The sequence below is a fragment of the Ambystoma mexicanum genome, chromosome 10 (assembly GCF_040938575.1).
Source record: "Ambystoma mexicanum isolate Mex_15411 chromosome 10, UKY_AmexF1_1, whole genome shotgun sequence".
In the NCBI taxonomy this organism is placed as follows: domain Eukaryota; kingdom Metazoa; phylum Chordata; class Amphibia; order Caudata; family Ambystomatidae; genus Ambystoma; species Ambystoma mexicanum.
In genome coordinates, this window is record NC_090932.1 from 1,311,167,943 (window position 1) to 1,311,188,476 (window position 20,534).

Genomic DNA, 20,534 nt, shown 5'->3' on the forward strand with positions numbered 1-20,534 from the left:
GAAATACTTTCCTAGTATAATGTAAGTTAGTCAAATAGTACTAGGGTCAGTTGCAATTAGTTTTGGATGAAGGATATCTTCATTTCAGAATTCTCAAGGACCGACGAGCACCTTGAATCATTTATATAGGTAGGGAAACCCCTATAGCAATAAGGAAAGATAGGCCTTATTCTTATTGTTTGAATAAACCACACTCCAAATGTCCTTCAAGTGCCTGCCTGCTTCTTCTGACTCGCCAAAATCCCCAGTGGAAGATTCCTCTAATTTCAGGCGAGAAGCATAGTAAAGACAATGGGCCTTGGACCTGGTGTCCAAGAGTTCTAATAGGATGACAGCTCAACTGGCTAATGATCATAAGAATTGTTCTGTTTATCTTTCATTTTTGTGAAGCGTGCAGGAGCCTGGTCAAAGAGTCCACCTCCACATTTTCCATCGCTTCTAGCTGGGACGATACAGGAAAAGCCTGGTGCGGGACAGCGCATTCCCACAACTGTATTGCAAGGCACATGAAACACCACTTTGTACTATCTCATTTGGTTAGGCACATCGCGGTAGATGCGCAGTCTATCAGGATTTGAACACGTTTTCTATGAATTAGAGGAGGAAAAGATTTGAGAGCCAGATTGAGGCATTTGAATCCCATATGGTTCACGTATTACTGTGTTTCCTGAATTGAATAACAATTAGTACCAGTTGAGCGGGGTATGGTGGCCTCCCAGCTAATGGGGAGGCTCAGAATGTGGGTGTTACCAGACGCTAATCCCGCCGCCCTGAGCCTTCTCAGGCATGGCAGTCGCCATGTCCCCTAACCAGGGAATCAGGTAAGTCTTTCCCTCTGCCCTTCTCCCACCCGCAGAATTCCGTCCCCACCCTCCCAACCCCACTTACCTTCATTTCTGTCCATTTCGGGGGCACAGTCCCTTTTTCCTTTCCATGGCAGCCATTTTATTTGTTTACTTTTTTCACTTATTTTCAATGGCCGCCATGGAAAGGGAAAACTGACTTTGTTTTCCCTTCCCCGGCAGCCATGTTTTTGACTTTTTATTTTTCGCTCTGGCGTTTTGGAACAGAAAAAAAATGCTTTTAGTACCCCGGTCTTAGGTGCCAGGGTACTAATAGCAATAAGCCCCTCGGGAGGTGGGGGGGCATTACCACTTCAGGTGCACTTACCCCTGCACTTGCCACATGCTGGTCGTTACTTTCCTTATTGTTATCATCTATTTCCATGTACTGCACTTTCCCTGCCCCCTACCCATGCACTTGCATGATCTGAATGACACCTGGCCTATTAGGATCGCTGTCTGTCCTCCCTTTGTTACCCTTCCTTGCCACGTCGTGCCTTGAAACACTTGTGCATAGGCGTGTTATAAATGCCATATCGTATTTCAATGCCCCCGGGCCTTCACTTAGGCACTTTCTTCGCTCGGGCCTGTAACTATGGGCCCCGGGGCATTACCTGAAGTGGTAATGTCCCCCCTGCTATGGGCTTATTGCTTAAATAGGCATCTGGTGAAGACAGAGATGAGCTCTTTATTGGTATAGTAAATCCATTGTTATCCCAATTTCAGAGAGGCGGGTGGAAAGGAAAATCTCTTAATAGATTTTCCTCCAGGATATACAACCAAAGAGAATCGTGCACTGACTGCGCTAACAGTAATTTCCCGGGCTGGGGATCCAACTATTGACTGCGATACTGCTCCAAATGCACCAGCATGGGCCTCATTCTGGCCAATGTAACCATTTGAATAAGGAGGCCTATAGCACCTGGGAGCCTAAGACACCAAAGGACATATGTTGAACTCTGCTTTGAAAATGGTCAGCCATCTGTTGATTGGCCAGAATCCTCTCCAGAGGCGAGAATTACATTCCCAAGGAACTATCCAGAATATCTCAGATGAACTGAACCATTTGATTAGGCGACAATATGTATTGTTCACATTAATCATTAAAAAAACATATCATGGAAGTGTTGCACATTAAATGCTGACTGTTCAAATTGAGACTGAAAGACTAAGTCTTTATGAACCAGTTGCCCAATTAGGGAAATAGATTCACTCCCTGGAGTATCCCATCAAAATGGACCATCATAAACCGTCTCAGGCCGAATTCAGCCTGATCAACACTTACCTGGTCCTCTGAACACTCTTACAGCATGCATCCAGCTAATTTCACTCTTTGACCATGCCCAATCTCCTCTTACTACTGCCTCTAAGCTCTTCTCCACCAATGCCAAGCCTTGCCTTGAAAATATAGAGGGCCTAATGACCGGTCACCGTTGCTGGCAGCACAATACTCAAGTTTTACCGGGCTTGTTATGTATGAGAACCTTTGTTACAAAAACCCTTCTCTATCCCAGGGGGTGACATTTTCAATGTGTTTATGTTTTTTTTTAAAGACCCATTCTTGATGGCTATGGAAATACAAATCACGAAGGCCCCCTTAGAGTTATCAGTCTAAGTCTAAAGCATGGTTGGCATGAGGCACGATTATGATGCGGGGGGCTTGCACTTACTTGGAGAAACAGATTCCGTTCTGATTGGTTGAATATGAACATAATTGCCCCAGTTTTTTGGGGACGAAGAGTTAAGATTAATAGGTAAAAGTGTCACGTTGTATTGCTCCAGAAAGACGTTAAATCTCCAGAATGAGCTGCGGAGGTGGCTTCAAAAATTACAGCAGAGAGGACAGCAGAAAAGATTCTATGTTAAGTTAAATATCCACTTCTTGCTGGAACCCAGAAGTCCTTCGGTAATTTGTTTGAATTGAAGGTAAGTCAAATTGACTTTTTGGTGAAAGAGATCGGTGTTTTATCATGAGACTATAGGCTGTCTAGTACAATAGCAAGGTAAAGAGTATTCCGGCCACATGTACCAGACTAGAAATTTTATTATACATTACAATTGTTTTTCCGGTTTAGAAAAATTGTTTATGGAGTAGAAAATAACTGTTGAACCCCTGAAAGAAATCCACAGTAAAATTTGAAGACAGCGGCCCTGCATGGAAAATCTTTCATGGATTGCTTCATATTTTTACAAAATATTCTGATCGTGTTTCCACCAGCCTTAAACTTGTGGTTTTCCCATAGTAGGAAAAATATTTTTGTGGCCCAAATATCTCAAAATTGTCCCCTTTTCATTTTCAAGATTTTTGGCATGATCTTAGACATTTTAATGAATAGGTACACTTAAAGAAAATGGAAATCCAAGCTCGCCAATTTAGAGATATTCATGATTTGTATTATTTTGTATTCATTTATCTCTATATAACACAGGCGCAGAATGAATGTGCATATTTTATACGAACTGTACATGTCGAAGATGTAAATTCTGTACATATACACTACTATATGCATGCAAAACTCCCAAAGTTGGGCCTCACATTGATGTTAGTTTTCCTATGTGTATAAGATGTATAGAAGATTTAAATTGCATTCAGGTATGCAATGTAAAAGCTCCTATACGCCTCTTAAATGTATTGAAAATTTACTTCTAAGTCTGAGCTCACGTTAATGTTGGCTTTTATCCTTATAGGAGGCGTATAATACAAGAGAAGAATGAATGTACATTTTACATATGAACTGTACACATGTGCACTAATACAAGTCTGAAAACCTGCATGCAAGTCCGGACGATTCCGGAATGCTGGCTGAGCAGGCAGCACGCTGAAGCAGAAACTCCTGTCTCCCTGATATCAGATTATCCAATGACACAATTAATTCAAAAAAGAAGATTGATTCCCTTGAGAACCCTGCCCTAGGAAAACCAAGGCTGACATGGAGGAACCTCCCAGCGCCCAAGACATTTACATGCTGCTGTTGAAGGTTTCCCAGGATGTTGGGGAGATGAAGGCTTCCTTTTCTGTCTTGAATGGTAAGGTGTCTAATCTGGATAGCAGAGCCGGGCAGTTAGAAAAGGAATCAGCTGGCTTTTCCTCTGAGATTTCCAGGAGCTACAGGGCGTATAATGACCTAATAAAGGAGATGGAGGAATTGAAGGTTAAGAACTTGTTGTTGGACTTGAAATCTAGAAATCAGAATTTTAGGCTTATGGGCTCTCCAATCAGAATATTGGCAGAAATGTATGGCCAAGGTATTTTTTCACCAGGAGATTTAGATTATGCCTTCAGGGTAGGAAAGTTGGATAATGCTAAACCAAGGCAGATTCGAATGGTGTTTACTAGAATGAGCGCAAAGGAGAAAGTACTGAAGGCAGCAAGAGAGTAAGGCCAAGTAGTTTATAACAAATCCAAGATGGCTATATTTCCAGATAATCCAAAAGACCTGGTTGAGAAGAGTAACTATTTCTGGATGTTAAGAGACTGGCAAAAGAAAAGGAGTTAAAAGCTGTCTTAGTCACACCAGCACTCTTAAACAGATGACCCAAGCCCTGTTGGACACCCATTAATTTTTGCCATTTCTACAATTAGGCGCATTAATTTTTTCTGGCTCAGTTAACTTAACTTATTATAGTTATAATGGGGTGCTATTAGTTTTCTTACATTAAAATGGTGCCTGGCAATGGATTAGAACGTTTATTCGTTTGTCTTTAATTTTTGCGTGGTAAGGTTTGTTTTCAAAAACATTATGATACTTTATAGAGTCCCTTCCTCTAATCTCGACGTGCCGTAATGGGAAAGTAGATGTTGTTAAAATGGTGGCTTTGGATCGTATGGCCAGTGGAATGGTTGTCTCGGATCAGGCCATCGTCGCGTGCTGGGAGTTCTGCTGAGGTTGGGCGGATCTGTTTTGCACGGCTCCAGTCCCTGTGTGCAGCTTGGTGAGAGTTCCGACCTCGGGTCTGGGCGTTTCTGACAGGCGAATCGCGGCCTGTGCTGAAGGGGAGGTGTGGCTGTTCATGTAGCTCCATGGTGGGGAAAGTTGAACGCCGGCCTCAGAGTGAGCCAATATACTATTGCACTGAGACAGCATTTTTCATTAATGTTGGGGCTGGGGATCTCGTCGAACTTGGAGTGGCTTGTAGAGGGTTCTGATTTTACTGCACCCCGCCCGGAACCATTATCTGACCTTGTTGCCATTGGAAAACAGGGGCCAAGTATACATAGGGAGCCGATCGTGAGATGATCTGATCAAGGTAAGCGCTCTACTGCTGAATTCCCAAGCAATGTGGGAAACTTATGAATGCTATGCTCTTACCTACTTGTTTTTTTTTGGTTTGTTATATGCGTACGCTGACTAGGGTCAATAATAAACCCTGTGGTAAAATATACAATATACATTTTTAACAATATGCACTGCTTGTTTGGTGACCTGCGTGTCTGCACGATATGCCCCAAGCAGTGCCATCTCAAGGCATTGTCGAAGTGAGAGCCCTGTTTCCCTGTAATGGCTCAAGGTTAGATCGACAATCACCCCCCTCTTGCTGCGCTCTCCCCATGCATCAGTAGCCTGTTAGTGCATGTTGCCTCCAGTAGTAACTTGCCATGGTTGCAGGGTGACAGTATTTACGATTAATGTAATGGGTCCTCAGCAGTGCACATTTTACTGCACGATTGGTCGCTAGCGATATCATGTTAATGACTTAATTTCCTAATACATGTAGCTTGTCCTAGCTGTAGCCGATTATAGGAATCTATCAGGGTGAGCTACCCTCAGCACTATGCTGTGGGAATGGACTGTATTGCATGCTTCATGTGTAATTCTCCCGGTGGTGCCCTCTAATGTGCCCAGGTTTTCAATTAATACTTGCTTCTCTTTGAATTCATTCCGTTTGTTATTTGACTCATGTCAAATATTTGACACAGTGCAGACAAGGTCAAACCTGAGGTTTCGTGCTTTGGATTGACCAGTTTTTCTAGCAATAACTTCATGATTATCAGATGCTGTGATATGTTTTGAATAGGATTGAGTTAGCACTGGATTGTTTATGCTGGATACATTGAGACAAGTGAATAGAAACATACAATTTGCACAATTAAAGGGGTTATATTGCACATGTGATTTTCAGAACTTTACATACTTGCAATATAGGTACAGCCACACTCTATAAAGGGACATATAATGGTGTACCCAATTATTGCCAATGCTGGGGTTTCCAACCAGCTCTCAAGTTTTCCCACCAGGCCTGCAGCCGTTCATTTGCTTTTCCCATAGATTATGTTACTGATCTCTATTAGTGTGGACATTCTTGGGATTTGCACTGTCATGGTTTTGGAGCTCCAGGAGTGATTTGAAAATGAGCTGTCCTGATAAAGGGAAATCTGTGAAGTTGATGAAATTAAAATATGTTCTAAACAAAGTTCTTAGTGATAAGGCAGAGTTTGCACTCATCAGGTCGAATGCAGATACTATGAAGGGGGAGAGAAATGTGGGAGATTATTAGCTCACAGGTGGAGAGTAAGAGAAGCAAATAGAACAATAGGTCCTATTAGAAGCGATCAAGGTGTGACTAGGGACCCAAATGAAATAAACAAGATTTTTGAACAGTTCTACATGAATCTGTAAAGTGAATCTGCTAATGTGGACACAGATCGCATGGACCAGTTCTTAAAAACACTGCAGATCAAACAAATGTCTGAGGCAGAGAAAGATTTTCTAGATTCAGAAATATCTCTAGAAGAGGTCAAAAAAGCTATCTGGAGCTTGAGCCTGCGAAAATGTCCAGGGCCAGATGGACTACCAACAGAGTTCTATCGTGTAATTCCAGAAAGGTTTCTAATCCTAATGAGAGATATGTTTGTAAACAGTACAGTAAAGGGATTTTTACCACCTACTCTAAGACACACAATATCCCTTTTGCTTAAACAAGGCTGCCCAGAACTAGATACAGGAAGTTATACACCTATCAGATTAATCAATTCGGACAGCAAATTATTATCTAAAATCTTGGCCAATAGACTGGAGAAGATCCTCCCAAGGTTAATTCATACCTATCAGACTGGCTTTATTAAGGGTACAGTTTCCGCTTCGAACATGAGGAAGTTGCTACTTACCTTGGAGAATGCCAGAAATTGAAATTAGCGCTGCGGCCTTGTCCCTCGATGCTGAAGAGGCTTTCGATCGAGCCAGGTGGGATTTCTTGAGTACAGTGGCAAGGATGAATTTCGGATCTGAATTCCTGAGTTGGGTCAAAGTGCTTTACAGAGAACCTACTGCAGAGATTAATACAAACAGGAAAATATCTGGGAAATTTTAACTGCAGCGCCTTTGTCCTCTTTACTCTTTGTGATCTCGATGGAACCTCTAGCGGAAGCAATAAGATCAGATGATAAAATCGTGGGAATGGATAGCATTCTCCAGTCCTTTCTATAGAATAAAAAGATTCCAAGAATGAAACTGTGGAAGCTACAGTCTGACAGAGGAGGATTATACATTCCAAACAGTATCACCCACCGTTCACGCTGCGACATGTTATGTCAGTCATAGCTGGAGAAGATGATGAATGGACAATTGCGGAGGCAAATGGGGCAGGTCCTTTGGACACTTGGGCAATCCTTTCTACCACCACTACAGAGCGTGAAGCTCGTTCGGCTTTAACTGAATTTCTGAGGTTCACCTAGAGGGCTTATGAAGTTGCATCGAAACTGAACCCTGGTAGGACCGACACTTCCTCAATTCGGATGAACCCAGTAATTAGGATAGATAATAGAGTCTTATTCTGGATTAGTTGGTTCACTGCTGGTATCAGGAAAAAGACTTATTTGAAGGGGCAAGATGCAAAACATTTTGAGAGCTGAAAATGGAATACAACTTGGTTGACTGTACGTATGGGGAACACAGGAGATTGAAAAGAACAGTGAAATTGACAACATTAGACAAATCAGAGTTATTGATCACTATTATGGATGTTTGTCAGCGTGCCTGAAGGATGAAATAACGCAAGAAAGATGGATAGAACTTTTTGGAAACATCAAAAGAACATCTCTGAACATAGGAGAGAGGGCACATCAAGTCAAGATCCTGAACAGAGTGTTTTGCATGCCAGTCCGAATGTTCAAGCAAGGTTCAGTTATTCGGACATTTGTTGGGGATGTGGTCATGTTCGTGGAACAATGGAACACATGTTCTGGGAGTGCCATAATGTGAGAGACTTTTGGAGTTGAATTGCCGGCGTAATGAACAGAGTACTAAACAAAAATCTGGATTACGACTTTGAGACATTGATCCTGGGGGAAACCACCTTATTGGAGGATTTGAACCACCATCAGATAACATGGGCTTTAAGAGGGGCCTCACTGGAGATAACACTGATTTTGTGAAATTTAAAGTCAACAAGCTTTCTGATATGGAACAATTGGATGGAAGAAATGTATAATACTTGAAACATTGAAAGGGTGTTTTTTTTCCAATGCAAAAGAGTCACTTTTTCGAAGAATTTGGGGGGGCCTTCTTGAGCTTGGACCTGGCCTGTCCATGTATCCATTTGAGATGTTTGCTGCTAAGATAAGTATTTATTCCTGTTGATCCTTATCTGTGTGAAATTGTTGTGTAAGCTTACTTATACTGTGATTTTTTTCCCCTCTCTTTTTTTACCTTCCCTCTTTGTTAGATATGTTCATTACATCGTAGATGCTTGTTGGGGGTGGGTTATCATTATTCATACGGTTTCAAACTTTGGAGGGTTTTAGGTCTACCTGGGCAAGTTGCTGTTTTCTAGTAGTTCATGTTTGTTGCAATTTTTAAAAAATTAGTTCCAAAAAATTGTTTTAAAAAAGTATGTCCGGACTGACTGATGTCAGTTAGGAGATGTAAACTGCATACACCACAGGCACTTACGACACAAGCACGTGCGCACTCACGACCCACATACACTCACGACCTGTGCACTCATGTAACACACTTATACCACTCAGTTGCCTACTTATAGAAGGGCGAGAAGACATGCACTAAATGAATGGGCACGTTCAGAAAGCCATCATGTATGTGTGTTTAATGTGCATTACGTCTAAATGTACACTACTGGTAGGGTGATGGCTATTGACTGCCTGAGTGGCTGATGTTCTGGTGCTCATCTGTTTTTTCAGTAGGAACATCATGGAAAAGACAAGTGGCCGATGGCAGCCAGCAAGGTTGCACATAGTTGTAGTTCGATTGCGGGCAAAAAAAACGGACATGCAGACTTTGCAAGACGTCTGGCAGGTACTGTATCTGGATCAAAGGGGAGCTGCGGGTGATACATTGTGGTAGAATGCGTAAGGGGTGGAATGGACTCGGGGGAGGGATTAAGAGCCCAGGTGGAGGCCTATTGTGAGAATGCTGCGGCTGATCTGAAGGCTCTCAGGAAAGAATGGAAGGTATTACCTCTGTTTGTGGGTGAAATGGCATGATCACATATGGCTACTGACATGACCTGTGTCTTTACTTCTGATATCCACTTGCCTTAAAAAGGAAAACACAGAATAATAAAACCTAGGTAAGTGTAGCTAATAAGATATATAAAACAGCTGAGTGCTCATGTAAGACATCTGTCTGGAACAAAGTTGCCGGTTTGAGTCATGGTATCAATCTACTGAGAACTCAATACAGTAGCATTAAAAGTGACAGAAATAACTAGTTACAACAGGAGGAATCCTGCCGAAACTACTCTAACTTCAAACGATGGATGACCGGAACCACTCAAACCATTTAAACCTTTTCTGGGGATTCTGCCAAGACCTGATCAACCGAGCGACGGTCTCTGGGCACCTCTTTGGTACTGCGCTGACCTTTTCTGGTAGGAAAAGGGGGACCTGCACTTAAGGACTGATGTTCACACTATGCAAGTTAGTTTCCAAGATATCTGTGTGCCTGGAGGTCCAGGATTCAGAGCACTTGAATTGCCCTCAACATCGTACCATCGTACCGGTAGAGAGACAAAGCAGTGAGCCTGGTACAGATGCCCCTTCCCCATGCCTGAGAGGTGCAGGTCAAGAAATTCCCCTTTGCTTTCTGGACAAGTCCTCTTCCTTATGCCTGCGTATGTTGGAAAGAACTCCCAAGAGGCCATGGTGTCATTCCCAAAAAGACAACACCTGATGGAGATTACCAACGCATGTTCCTTGATGCCACCAAGTGTGGGACCCCCTGATGATAAAGGGATGTTAATAAGGTTTGAAAAAACCTGAAACGGAACTGAATAACTTGTTTGTAAATTAAACGTGAAAGGCAAAGCTCCACACACTGGAAAAACGCCTTTCCGAAAGGATACAAAGAAAGAAAAAAAGGTTGCACCCAAAACATCAGATTATGTTTCAGTGCAAATACTCAAAAAACAGCACTTGTGCCGGTCACTGTATTACAATTAACACAGTGATTGGGGCAGAAGTATGCCTAAGCCGAAGGTTTACGAAGAGCCGGGCTGGATCACTTTCCCTTTGGTTAAGGCTTCCTGCCCATTCTGAATGGTTGGAAGGAAGGAGGCAGCCTGAGTTTTGGTGCAAACACTTGCAGTTTAAAATGATGCAGGAGATTTTGGAATCTGATGATGGTGCAGTAGGGACCGCAAAGCTGTTTAGATACAAAGTAAGCAATGGCCCTTTGGGTTAATTTACGGGATAGGACTGATCCCCCTTTTCAGCACTTTGAGCTATGGTAGACTGACAGGGTCAAGAGGGTGAGGACACACTGATGGCCATAGAGGTCTTTGCCATGACAGAATGGTGGTGGGCACTAGTGGTTGTCGGGATACTCTGCTAAGGAATCAGCAAAGGCAAAGGATGACCAGGGGCCTATGGCACTCACAAGGCATGCATAAGCAGATGCCATGAGGTACCAGAACTGGTCAGAGCATGCTGAAGATTACAAGGTCAATCCCTACAGTCAGACACTACTCAATGTTGTTCTGGATTCAATACCTCGTTGGTCTAGAAAGCAGAACTCCTACCCAGGCAATGTGGCTGGCGAGAGCGCCGCCCTTCAAGGCTGGCACTGGGGATTGTCTCTGAATGGAACATCCCAGCGTCCTCAAGCTGTAAACAGCGGTCTTTGGCAAGGTATGGACCATGGTTTTCCTTCAATGATTAGACCAGGAATGACAGTCCTGTTGTCCTCTTATTTTATGCAGGCAAAACACTGAATACAGTAGGATGCACATATCTGTGACTTGTAGTTTACTGTTGTGGGCTGGTCGGCATATTAAATGTGAGGTGCTACTTTCATTTCCAGGTAATTTATGACAATTCTCTTGAGTGGGTAGCCCACAGGCCAGGAATTAAAATGAGGTTCCCATTTGTCATTCAATAAGAAGTCACAAACCTAATCTCGTCCCTTCACTATCACCCCCACCGCACAAACATGAATCTATCCTACAAACTTTGCTAATTTTAGGAGCTATAGTAATGGATTCTACCATGAAAGAAACATCTGCCAAACAGCTTCACTTTCAGACAGTGCTGTGTTTTACAAACTTGTGTCTGTAAGTTTGAATTCAGATGGGCCAGCCGGCAATTGAGTACATTACTGAATTTACCAACATAAGACACTCCCTGTATACTTGCTGCTGGACATGAGTAATTGGGATGCCAGCAGCACGTAAGCTGCAGTGGGGCCTCCCTTTTAGAAAGTGGCAAGCAGGTGTGTTCATAAAAAAGTGTAAACCCGATTTTGGTTGCCTAATCGGCTACAAGAGTGGCAGAGGACAAATTGGGGTAGTACAGTCATGGCTACCTCATTAACATCCCCATTGAAGGATGTCTAGATGACATACATGGAGCTCAAGTTATTCTAATTTTCACATTAGCTTTTTCTGCAATAAAAACGAGAATGCCTTTGAAAGCGCACAAGGAGGTTCAAATGTATATAATTGTATGAGTTCATACATCTGGTGGCAGATTCATATTTAAAAAGGAGTCATGTCTGTTTTCATATGGTGACTGCTGGGGTTACACAATTATACAGTTCCAAGCACTTGATGTAATTTTGTCATCAGCTTGGTTACTTACCTGTGACGTTTCTGGTCAGGGCCTCCTGTTTGTTCACTTCCTGGGGCTTAGTTTACCCAAAACAAGCCACATAATTTCAGCCCCAGCTACATCCTTTGGTTTTCCCTAGGAAGGAGCCGTCACCCTTCCAGGAAAGCAGGAACTGCCCCCAAGGGCTAACTATGGTTCAGCCAAGCCAAAGGAGCTCACACCATGATGTGGACTATAGAGTAGTCTAAGAGAGCTTCAGCCCACAGAGGGGCCCCACCATCTTGGATTTTGCTACGGCTCTCAAACCTCCTTTCCCATTTCCTACACACAAAACACTCTGGGGATGATATCACAAGGCAAATGACTCTTGTTACAGCACCAAGGATCTGATCCCTTACAGAGGCTCGGAGGAAGCCAATCCACTCTGTACATTGGACTACATAAGGGGGAACCCCCCCTTTGTTGATTCATCTTTGGCCTCTTGAAGAAGGATTCACCTGGACGTGGTTGGTAGTAGAGTCTTCTCCAAAGTCCTCTGCCAAAGAGGTGAAGATCAGGGTCTACAAGAAAGGAGCATGAACTCCAGGGAAACCTTTGGAGTGACCGCCGTTTGGAGCAAAACCTGCCAGCATGCTGAGATACTGGTACCCAGGGCACCGCCTCCTGGATGAGACAGCCCTGCAAGTGCCATCTGGCAAGGTTCCTGGCTGGGAAGGGCAGAATAAGGACTCCCTTATCCCTTGGACCCTGGACTAGGTATCGGAACAACCTAGGCACAAAAGGAACAGCTCTGTTCTCACCGCCAACTACACGCAAGTAATGCACATTCAGCCTTCAGCTGCGTGTCCCAGGCTTCTAGGTGCCCAGTGCCGTTGCATCTTGGAATTGTAATGTGTGCTGTACCCAGATGACTTGCTCACCAATCCAATGCCGAATCACTGCCTCAGAAAACTCCCAGCCTCCAGGATTCATGCTGTTCAGCTCCAAGAACACGACTGAAAGGCATCTGAAGTGGCCCTGCCCTCCTCGCCTGCCTTAAATGGTCATAGTGACATTTGAGACCCCACTCCTTACCTTTTTAAGAGCAATCTCAGTTACCTTGAACAGTGCTACTGGAATACTTGCCTTTCTGCAAACCAAGAGTGCCCATTTATTCTAAAAGTTTGCATTCTCTGTACTTTCCTATACACGTTTTTTTTAATTAGTTATAATTTTCTATTTTCATTGAAACTTGATTAAACATTATATTTTGGTACCACAATATTATTGCTGTTTCACCTCACACCCTTTCTAACGAGTATAACATGCCCTCATCTTGCGCTCCCCTAAGAGGCAAAGGTATACTATTCCTACTGTGCCCAGTTTCACCTTTATGATTGGGTTCATTGCTAGTTTAGTAGTGGTGTGGGGCTGAGTAGATGATTTAGTCACTCGTCCTTGTACTTCTGTAGAGCAGTAGTCAAATCAAGCCAGTATCAGTTGCTTCCTCCTTCTCTGCTAATGACTTTTCTCCAAAGATTTCCTCTAAAATCTCCAGTTTGTGCCACTCACACCCCTCCTTTCAGTCTTCCCCCACCTGCTTTCTGTCCACCATCTCTCCCTCTACCCCTTCTACTGGATCACTAATGGCCTTGAGCATCCACTTTGACCTGGCTTCCACATTAAGCACTCCACTGAGACTACTTATGCATTTCTCCAACTTTCTCTCTGATGCTCACCACTCCAAATGCTCTTCTATACTCATCCTTTAGGACCTCTGCAGCTTTCGACTGTCAACCTCTCCTCTCTCCTCCAGACTCTCCAGGACCTTAGGTTTTGCAAACCTGTTCTAGGCTGGCTCACATACCTGGAAGGTTGATCTTTTACAATGGACTAGAACTCGAAAACCCCAAACTCCTTCTTTCTCCCTCTTAGCAGCCCTTGCGGATCAGTTCTTGTACCTCTGCTCTTCACCGTCTATATATCTGCCCTAGCAAGACTTCTCTCATCCTTTGGCATTCACTATCATTTCTCTTCTGACAACACTCCCATTTGTTTCTCCTTTCCCTCGTTCACCCTAGCCGTCTCGGAACAGATGACCAAATGTCCCTCTGCAATCTATTACTGTATGGCTCTCTGCTGCCTTATGCTGAACTCTACAAAAGACGGAAGCCATCCTTCTCCTGGCTTCCAATACCATCTCTACCCTCCCCTCGCCTATTTCCCTCACGCCTAACATTCATGCTCACTCGTCAAAGGCTTGCAGTCTTGAGATCCCCCTTTGATAGCGGCTTCCAACTGCAAGAATTCATCACTACCACCACCCCCGGCTGCACGTACCACCCTTCTCAACATTCAGAAAACATTTCCATTTCTACAAAAACTCCAATCTCCATCTTCATGCTTTTCAAACTAGACTACAGCTAAGCTTTCCTCTCTACTCTTTCCTCCCTCTAGACAAAGTCCTCCACTTTTCTACCTGTACTCTCCACAACATACCCAAATCCTTCCCCACTTCTACATGCCAACAACATGCTGGTTGTCTCTCCATGGACAGCCGTCCCATTTAAAGTCCCTTCTCCTAGTCTACACAGCTATTAATGGTCTTGTTCCTCAGTATCTGACAGACTCCATCAGTCTACTCACCATCTTGTTCCTGCCACCACTCCTCTGCACTGACCCGCACTGTTGCATGCCACTACTCAGCATTCTCTCACTTGCTATCTTTCCCTCTACTCACCTGCCCCATTTGAACCTGTGGCCCATTACAATGCCAGCCCCAGGGTGGATTACATAAAAATATTGACTTAAACACTTTCTCTCAAACCCTCCCCCATCCTTCCTATCTGACCACACTACTCCACCTAAACATGTGACTTTGTACATTTGTACAGTACTCCTTCCGAGTTTGATGCACTTGTCCCTTTAGGTTAATGTTACCTTTATACATCAACTGTTTCTTTTTTTGTATTTTGTACTGTTCTGTGTGCTGTCTATGTCCAACTTCGTTCACACCCTCAAACTGGCTCGCCACAAGTCATCTTTATGCTATTGTACAAGCACCCGTTCTGGGGAATGCCTTCATCTGTAAATGTGTTTTTGTGGGTGATTTCTGATCGAAATTGACATCCCTGATCTTCAAACATTACACAAAATAAATATAAAATCTCACCCGCAGGAATATCATTTACAAGTAGCCATTTGAAGAGTTTGAATCATTCTAAATAAAGGAAATGTAGCATTGCGTTCTAAGTTTTGCCTCTGTCTCAAACATGTCGGTTTGACCGCTTCACTAATAGGTCTGTCCCATAAGATAGGTTCAAGTTATCTAGACTGTTGAGCTTTTCTACATTTACACGTATGACAGTGAACCTACCTCCTGACTAACCTGTCCTTGCCTTCGTCCTTTATTGCTCTTTGCCTCTGGATTTCTTGGCTTCCTCTAACTGTTTTGTTTGTCCTGTCTGTTTTCTATGTCTGCGCTCTGAGGCCTGCGGGCATGTGGCGCGTTTATAAAAATGTTAATAAATAAATAAGGATGCCATTCACATGACGCAGTCTAGAATGGCCAGGTTGCACTTCGGGAGGCTGATGTACTGGTATTGAAGGGGCTACTGTGTATGCGCTACAAAAGCCCCACATGCACTTCCAGCTTAAAGACATTCAGAGGCTTAAGAGGCTTACAAATAGGGAGACACAGTTCAGTTGTGATGGGTTTCAGCTTCAGAACTGTTGATTAAAAACAAAACACAAAGCTATACGTTTCAGAATTCTAGCTGGAGGCTTAGATCTTTTGCATAGTACCCGGGAAGGGGGCAGCAGCCATCAGGTTGCTCGGATCGTGGGCTGAACATCACGATCGAAGTTCGTGTTCTGAACAAGCTCAGCGCTGTCTGCATCTCCACTGCTTTCACCCCTCCCTCCCGGACTCCCACTTACCTGTTGTGGTTGCAGCGCCACTGCGCCCCTTCTCTCGCCAAGCCACCATGGAAATGGAAGTGGGTCTCTGCTCAGAGACTCGCTCCATTTCACTTCCATTTCCATGGTGGCCATATTGGGTAAGTATTTCTTTGAAAACAGGCTGTGCGCTGGGCAGTGCCCATTGTTTCTAATAAATACATTGCTGCTAGCACCTAAAGACATTATCCAGGGGTGCCAATGTCAATAATAACCGGGGACCTATTAACCCTGTCCCCAGGCTGTTACCACCCAGTACAGCCAAAGGACCCCGTTATTACTTAAATACAGGTAGATGCCCTAACGTATGTTCGAAAGTCAAAAAGGAGGAAAACATTAATGGTCTCAGCACAGCTACTTTTGGACTTAAGTCAACCATACATTCTTAAATTCAGGATTTTTGCTTTTCAGACCGTGCACACGTCATGTGTTAAAATGGAGATCTTACCTTACCAGGGCGCATCGATAAACGTACAAGCTTTTTATGGTACACAAGCATTACTACTTATGCCTTTCCCCAATGCCCAATAAAGTACGAACAATGTTACTATTTGCCTACATTGCGTCTCTAGTCTTCCCTTCTTCCCTGTTCAGAACCACCAAGTGGCAAGTGCCATTTACCAAATATTCACTTTTTAACACCACTGTAAGAGAATCAGTGCAATTTGCTGCTGCATTGTCCCTTCTTGACCACTGCCAACAGTTTTTCTAATTTTCTTTTGTCCATGTGCTTTTTATTTCTTTGAAACAGTTTCTGCGGGGTGCTGGTCACCAATGCAAACCTGTAGAGAAGTGAAACACCACAAGGTCCCCCGAGGTCCTTCTATGCAGGTTTTCACCAGCTAATCACAGTGTCTGCGAATTCCCATTGGAGAAGGTCTACTTTTTCGCTGTATTGATCCCAAGTAAACATTCAGAATACTTAAAGGTGACAGTTAGCCGAAGACATGCATAACCTACAGATGTTGAACAGGCAGCTGTGTTGCATCCTCGGGTGAAGCACGCCAGTGTGATGCACGCTTTGCCAGCAACATATCAAACAGTAGGCAATTCTGTGGTAATGCCACAACTCTACATCACTTTCTAAGCTTGCAGAGGACCAAGCAGGGAGGAGAGAAACAGGGATAGGATTTTGATCATCATTAGCCGACTGATATTTAAGCATCGTAGACTGGAGGAGGGGCCATTATGGCAGGATAACTGCTCACCCCACAATAAGGCTCATAAGTCTGAGTAAGGGCAATCATTCCAGGTGGCAATGATCCCCCTCCAACAGTTCTCAAAGCTATTAGCACATTGTTATCACCTAAAGTGGCAGAAACAAGGTGGCACACGAATTAAATGCAAGGGGTACTGTGCTTAGTGCAGTCTTTTCAGCCCCTCACACTCCTCTAATTGGTGGCCAAGCCTGGCTACAGGAGGCGGTGTACACTGGACATGGACATACCCAGAGAAGAATGAATGTGGGAGCCGGTGGGGGGGTGGGGAGGTACCTTCCATGCCATGTTCATGTCTTCTTGCTGCCCTAGTTATGCCTAGACTGCTCCCTCTCCTCCTTGGCGCAGGCATCTCTCAGCGCTGCAGAGGATCAGAAGGTCTGAACAAAGTAAAAAATAGTGCAGAGATGGAGGAACCAGAGCACCAAACTCAGACACCTGCAGCAAAATATGTTTTCCACCTGCTCTACCAGCTCCTGTACTTCAGCATGGTTCTCGCACTGCTCCTCTTTCTAAGCCCTCAGTACTCACCCTCCATTGAGGCTGCTGACAGTTGTTAGCGGTGAGATGAGTGAGTAAGAAAGAGAGCTTTAGTTTTGACACCATCAGCTGTATCAGAATGCAGTCAATACTGGTGGTTATTGACCCCTTTCTGCAATACTGGCATGTAACCAATAATGGGAAGGCTAGATCAGTAGAAATGAGCACCCTTTTTTAGAAGGTTGCAGACGTCGGCTCACCCAGCCGGCTGCATGAAATTCCAGGCACTAACCTCTGGATATTTCCAGAATGTATCCCTATGGCTGCACCACACACCACGCCCCCTACCGCCGACTTCCTGCACCACTGATCACATTATTATTTTGTATTCCCTTTGTTCCCTGCATCTTCCTCTCTTACCACCCACCTAGCTATACAGCCGGGAAGGAGTATTCTCCCTCACCACCTTCTCTCCTCCACAGTTGCTTTTCTTGCCTTTCCCAAACACGCCTGCATCACCAGAGTAATGCGGTATTCCAGCACTTCCATATCCATTTTGATACGTCCCCCTACAACCTTTTGCTTCTGGGCATCTGGTAAAAGCATTAAAGCCCCTTGCTTCAATCAGGTCAGTTAATTCAAGATTTTCAACATCTAATGGCTGCCATTGCCCCCAATTGGGGGCTCTAATGCTTAATAACCACCCGGAGCAGAAAGTTTATATTAGACAGCCAAGCGTCTAAGAAATAATCATTGGTATTAAATGAACCGGCTAAGGATCCAATCTGCTGTCTGGTTGCACCGACACTCCCAAGCTGGACGCTCTCTCCTCTCCCACACCTTTCACTCACTTCTCATGAACCTTCAGAGCCTAAGTCAGCCACCAGTCGGCCCACTCAAGACGTACGTTGCCCGATTTTGAGAAAGCCCCCTCTGCACTCGAGACTGCTCTGCACACGTGGCTGCCTAGCCTCATTTCAGCAGGCATATTGGAATGATTTATTTTTTGCCTGGTCCCTCCTTTTCCTAGTCCGGACACAAGGTTTTGTATTTGGTGTGCCAAAAAGGAATTAAAGGTCAAAACTTGCCACCTGGATCCACAACCATTTACCAAATCGGTATCAAATGATCCCTGGGCCCTTTATATCTGCCCTCGTCCTCTGCTTGGGCTGATAATGCGGGCTTCCATGTGGTTAGCGCAAGATATTGCCTGCAGCTGCGGGTATTAATGTTTAATTATAACTGATTTAAGGTTAAGATACTCTTGGATGCGGATGGGAAAATCTTTGCTGGCCTCATTTTGAGGGTTCAGGAAAAATGGGCAAAAGTAGAAGGTATTATTTCCAAGCATCAGATAGGGTTTTGTAGAGGCCTATCGACTTTGCTTAATGGTTTAGTCCTTGGCAGTGTCAGCTGTGGGTCCCTTTCCAAGGGCAGTCTCCCTCTTTATGGGGCATGGATAGATCTGTCCCAAGGATTTGATTCCATCAATAGAGACCACCTTTGGGCTAAATGGAAAGCTTGGGTCCTACCAGAAAATCTGTTGGCTATAATAATTGAGCTACATGGGAACTCGGAATTACAGGACAGATTGAGCAGATCAGGTAATTTCTCGAGGCCTATTGGAATTAAAAGGGGGGTGGAGCCAGGGGTGTCTGGTTGCCCCTTTCCTCTTTAATCTTTATCTATCTGACCTGGCCAGATGTATGGAGGAATCGGCCTTGGCTAGTCCCAAAATTGGCACTGCTAAAATCAATTGGTTGGCCTATGCCGACAGCATCGTTGTCTTAGATCACACTCAGATAGGTCTTCAGTGATCGCTGAATGCGCCCCAAAAATATGCAGAGTTGAATGACCTAAAGATTAATCCTGAGAAATAAAAAATCATGGTTTTTAAGCATCCATTAAGGATTAAATAAATCCTTTTCTTGGCATTTGGACAATCAACTCATACCAATCGCAAAAGAAGTCACCCATCTAGGCTCTGTAATTAGAGCCTTTTCAAAAAAAGTGCATGCAACGTTTATCTTGGAGGCCAAAGTATTACAATTGGGCTCTCAAATGAAAAAGATCATGGGCAAGTTCGGCAGGTTCTCTCTTCGGCCAGTTATTAGATATTTTATTGGCAAAGTCTTACCTACTCTTCTTTTTGGTTTTGATACCAACACCCAGTCTTATTTTATAGACTGGGAGAGATAAGAGAGCAAATTGTGGAGACAAGTGTTGGATCTTCCAAACTGTGTTCCTATAGCTAGTCTCAGGTATAAGTTGGGCCTACAATCATTGAAAACTTGCTTGGAATGGAAGTGAATTTCTTTGTATAGATCTATTGTGGTCCCCCCCCCCAAGCCTTCTTTATATGACGATGTCTCCGCCTTCCTCCAAGGATCTTCTAATCACTACTTGAACAAGTTCTGATCTCTTGCAAGCTTCTGATAGCTCGGAGGAGATTCTAGTCCAAAACCCCTTGAAAGTAAAGGAGGGCTTAAAGAGGATGGATTGGATCAGAACTATTACAGTAATGAGTTTGGCTAGGATTTTTGGTTCCCTCACTCCTGCAGATAAACCTAGATCCTCGCTGCCCACTTATTTGAAGACATTTCCTGATTCAAACATGAGATCAGAGTTCCTAAGATTTCTTTCGAATCTTCTGCCCACACGCGAAATTCAACATGTTAGAGTGGCAGAGGACATTAAGTCGGATATTTGCCCGAGATGGGAAGAGAAGGAATTACAATCACTTAGGCACCTGTTGGGGAAATGTCAGGGAGCCCTGGAGTTGAGGGTCCAAAGGCTTTCTAGATTTGTTGGCCATAATTGGTGGTTGGACACAGATTGCTTTTGGGATAGACTGGCTTCAGGTAATGAGGTATTTCTAACGACTGAAGTTGTAAAATTGTTAAACAAATGGAAATTGGTTGGTTTACGTCAATGAGAGGGAAGTCATTTCGGAAATGTGTATTTTAGATTTTAAAAAAGGGAGGGGCTCCTGATTTTTTTGTCCTTTCACTTTTTTTTCTTTCTTCTTCTATTCCTTTAATTACTGCTTCTGATCAT

General features: G+C 43.9%; 1 protein-coding gene across 4 annotated transcripts in view; it reads right to left on the reverse strand.

The window, feature by feature from the left end:
- SMTN (smoothelin) overlaps positions 1 to 20,534 on the reverse strand; it is a 781,408-nt gene that overhangs the window by 113,579 nt on the left and 647,295 nt on the right. The window lies entirely within an intron of this gene.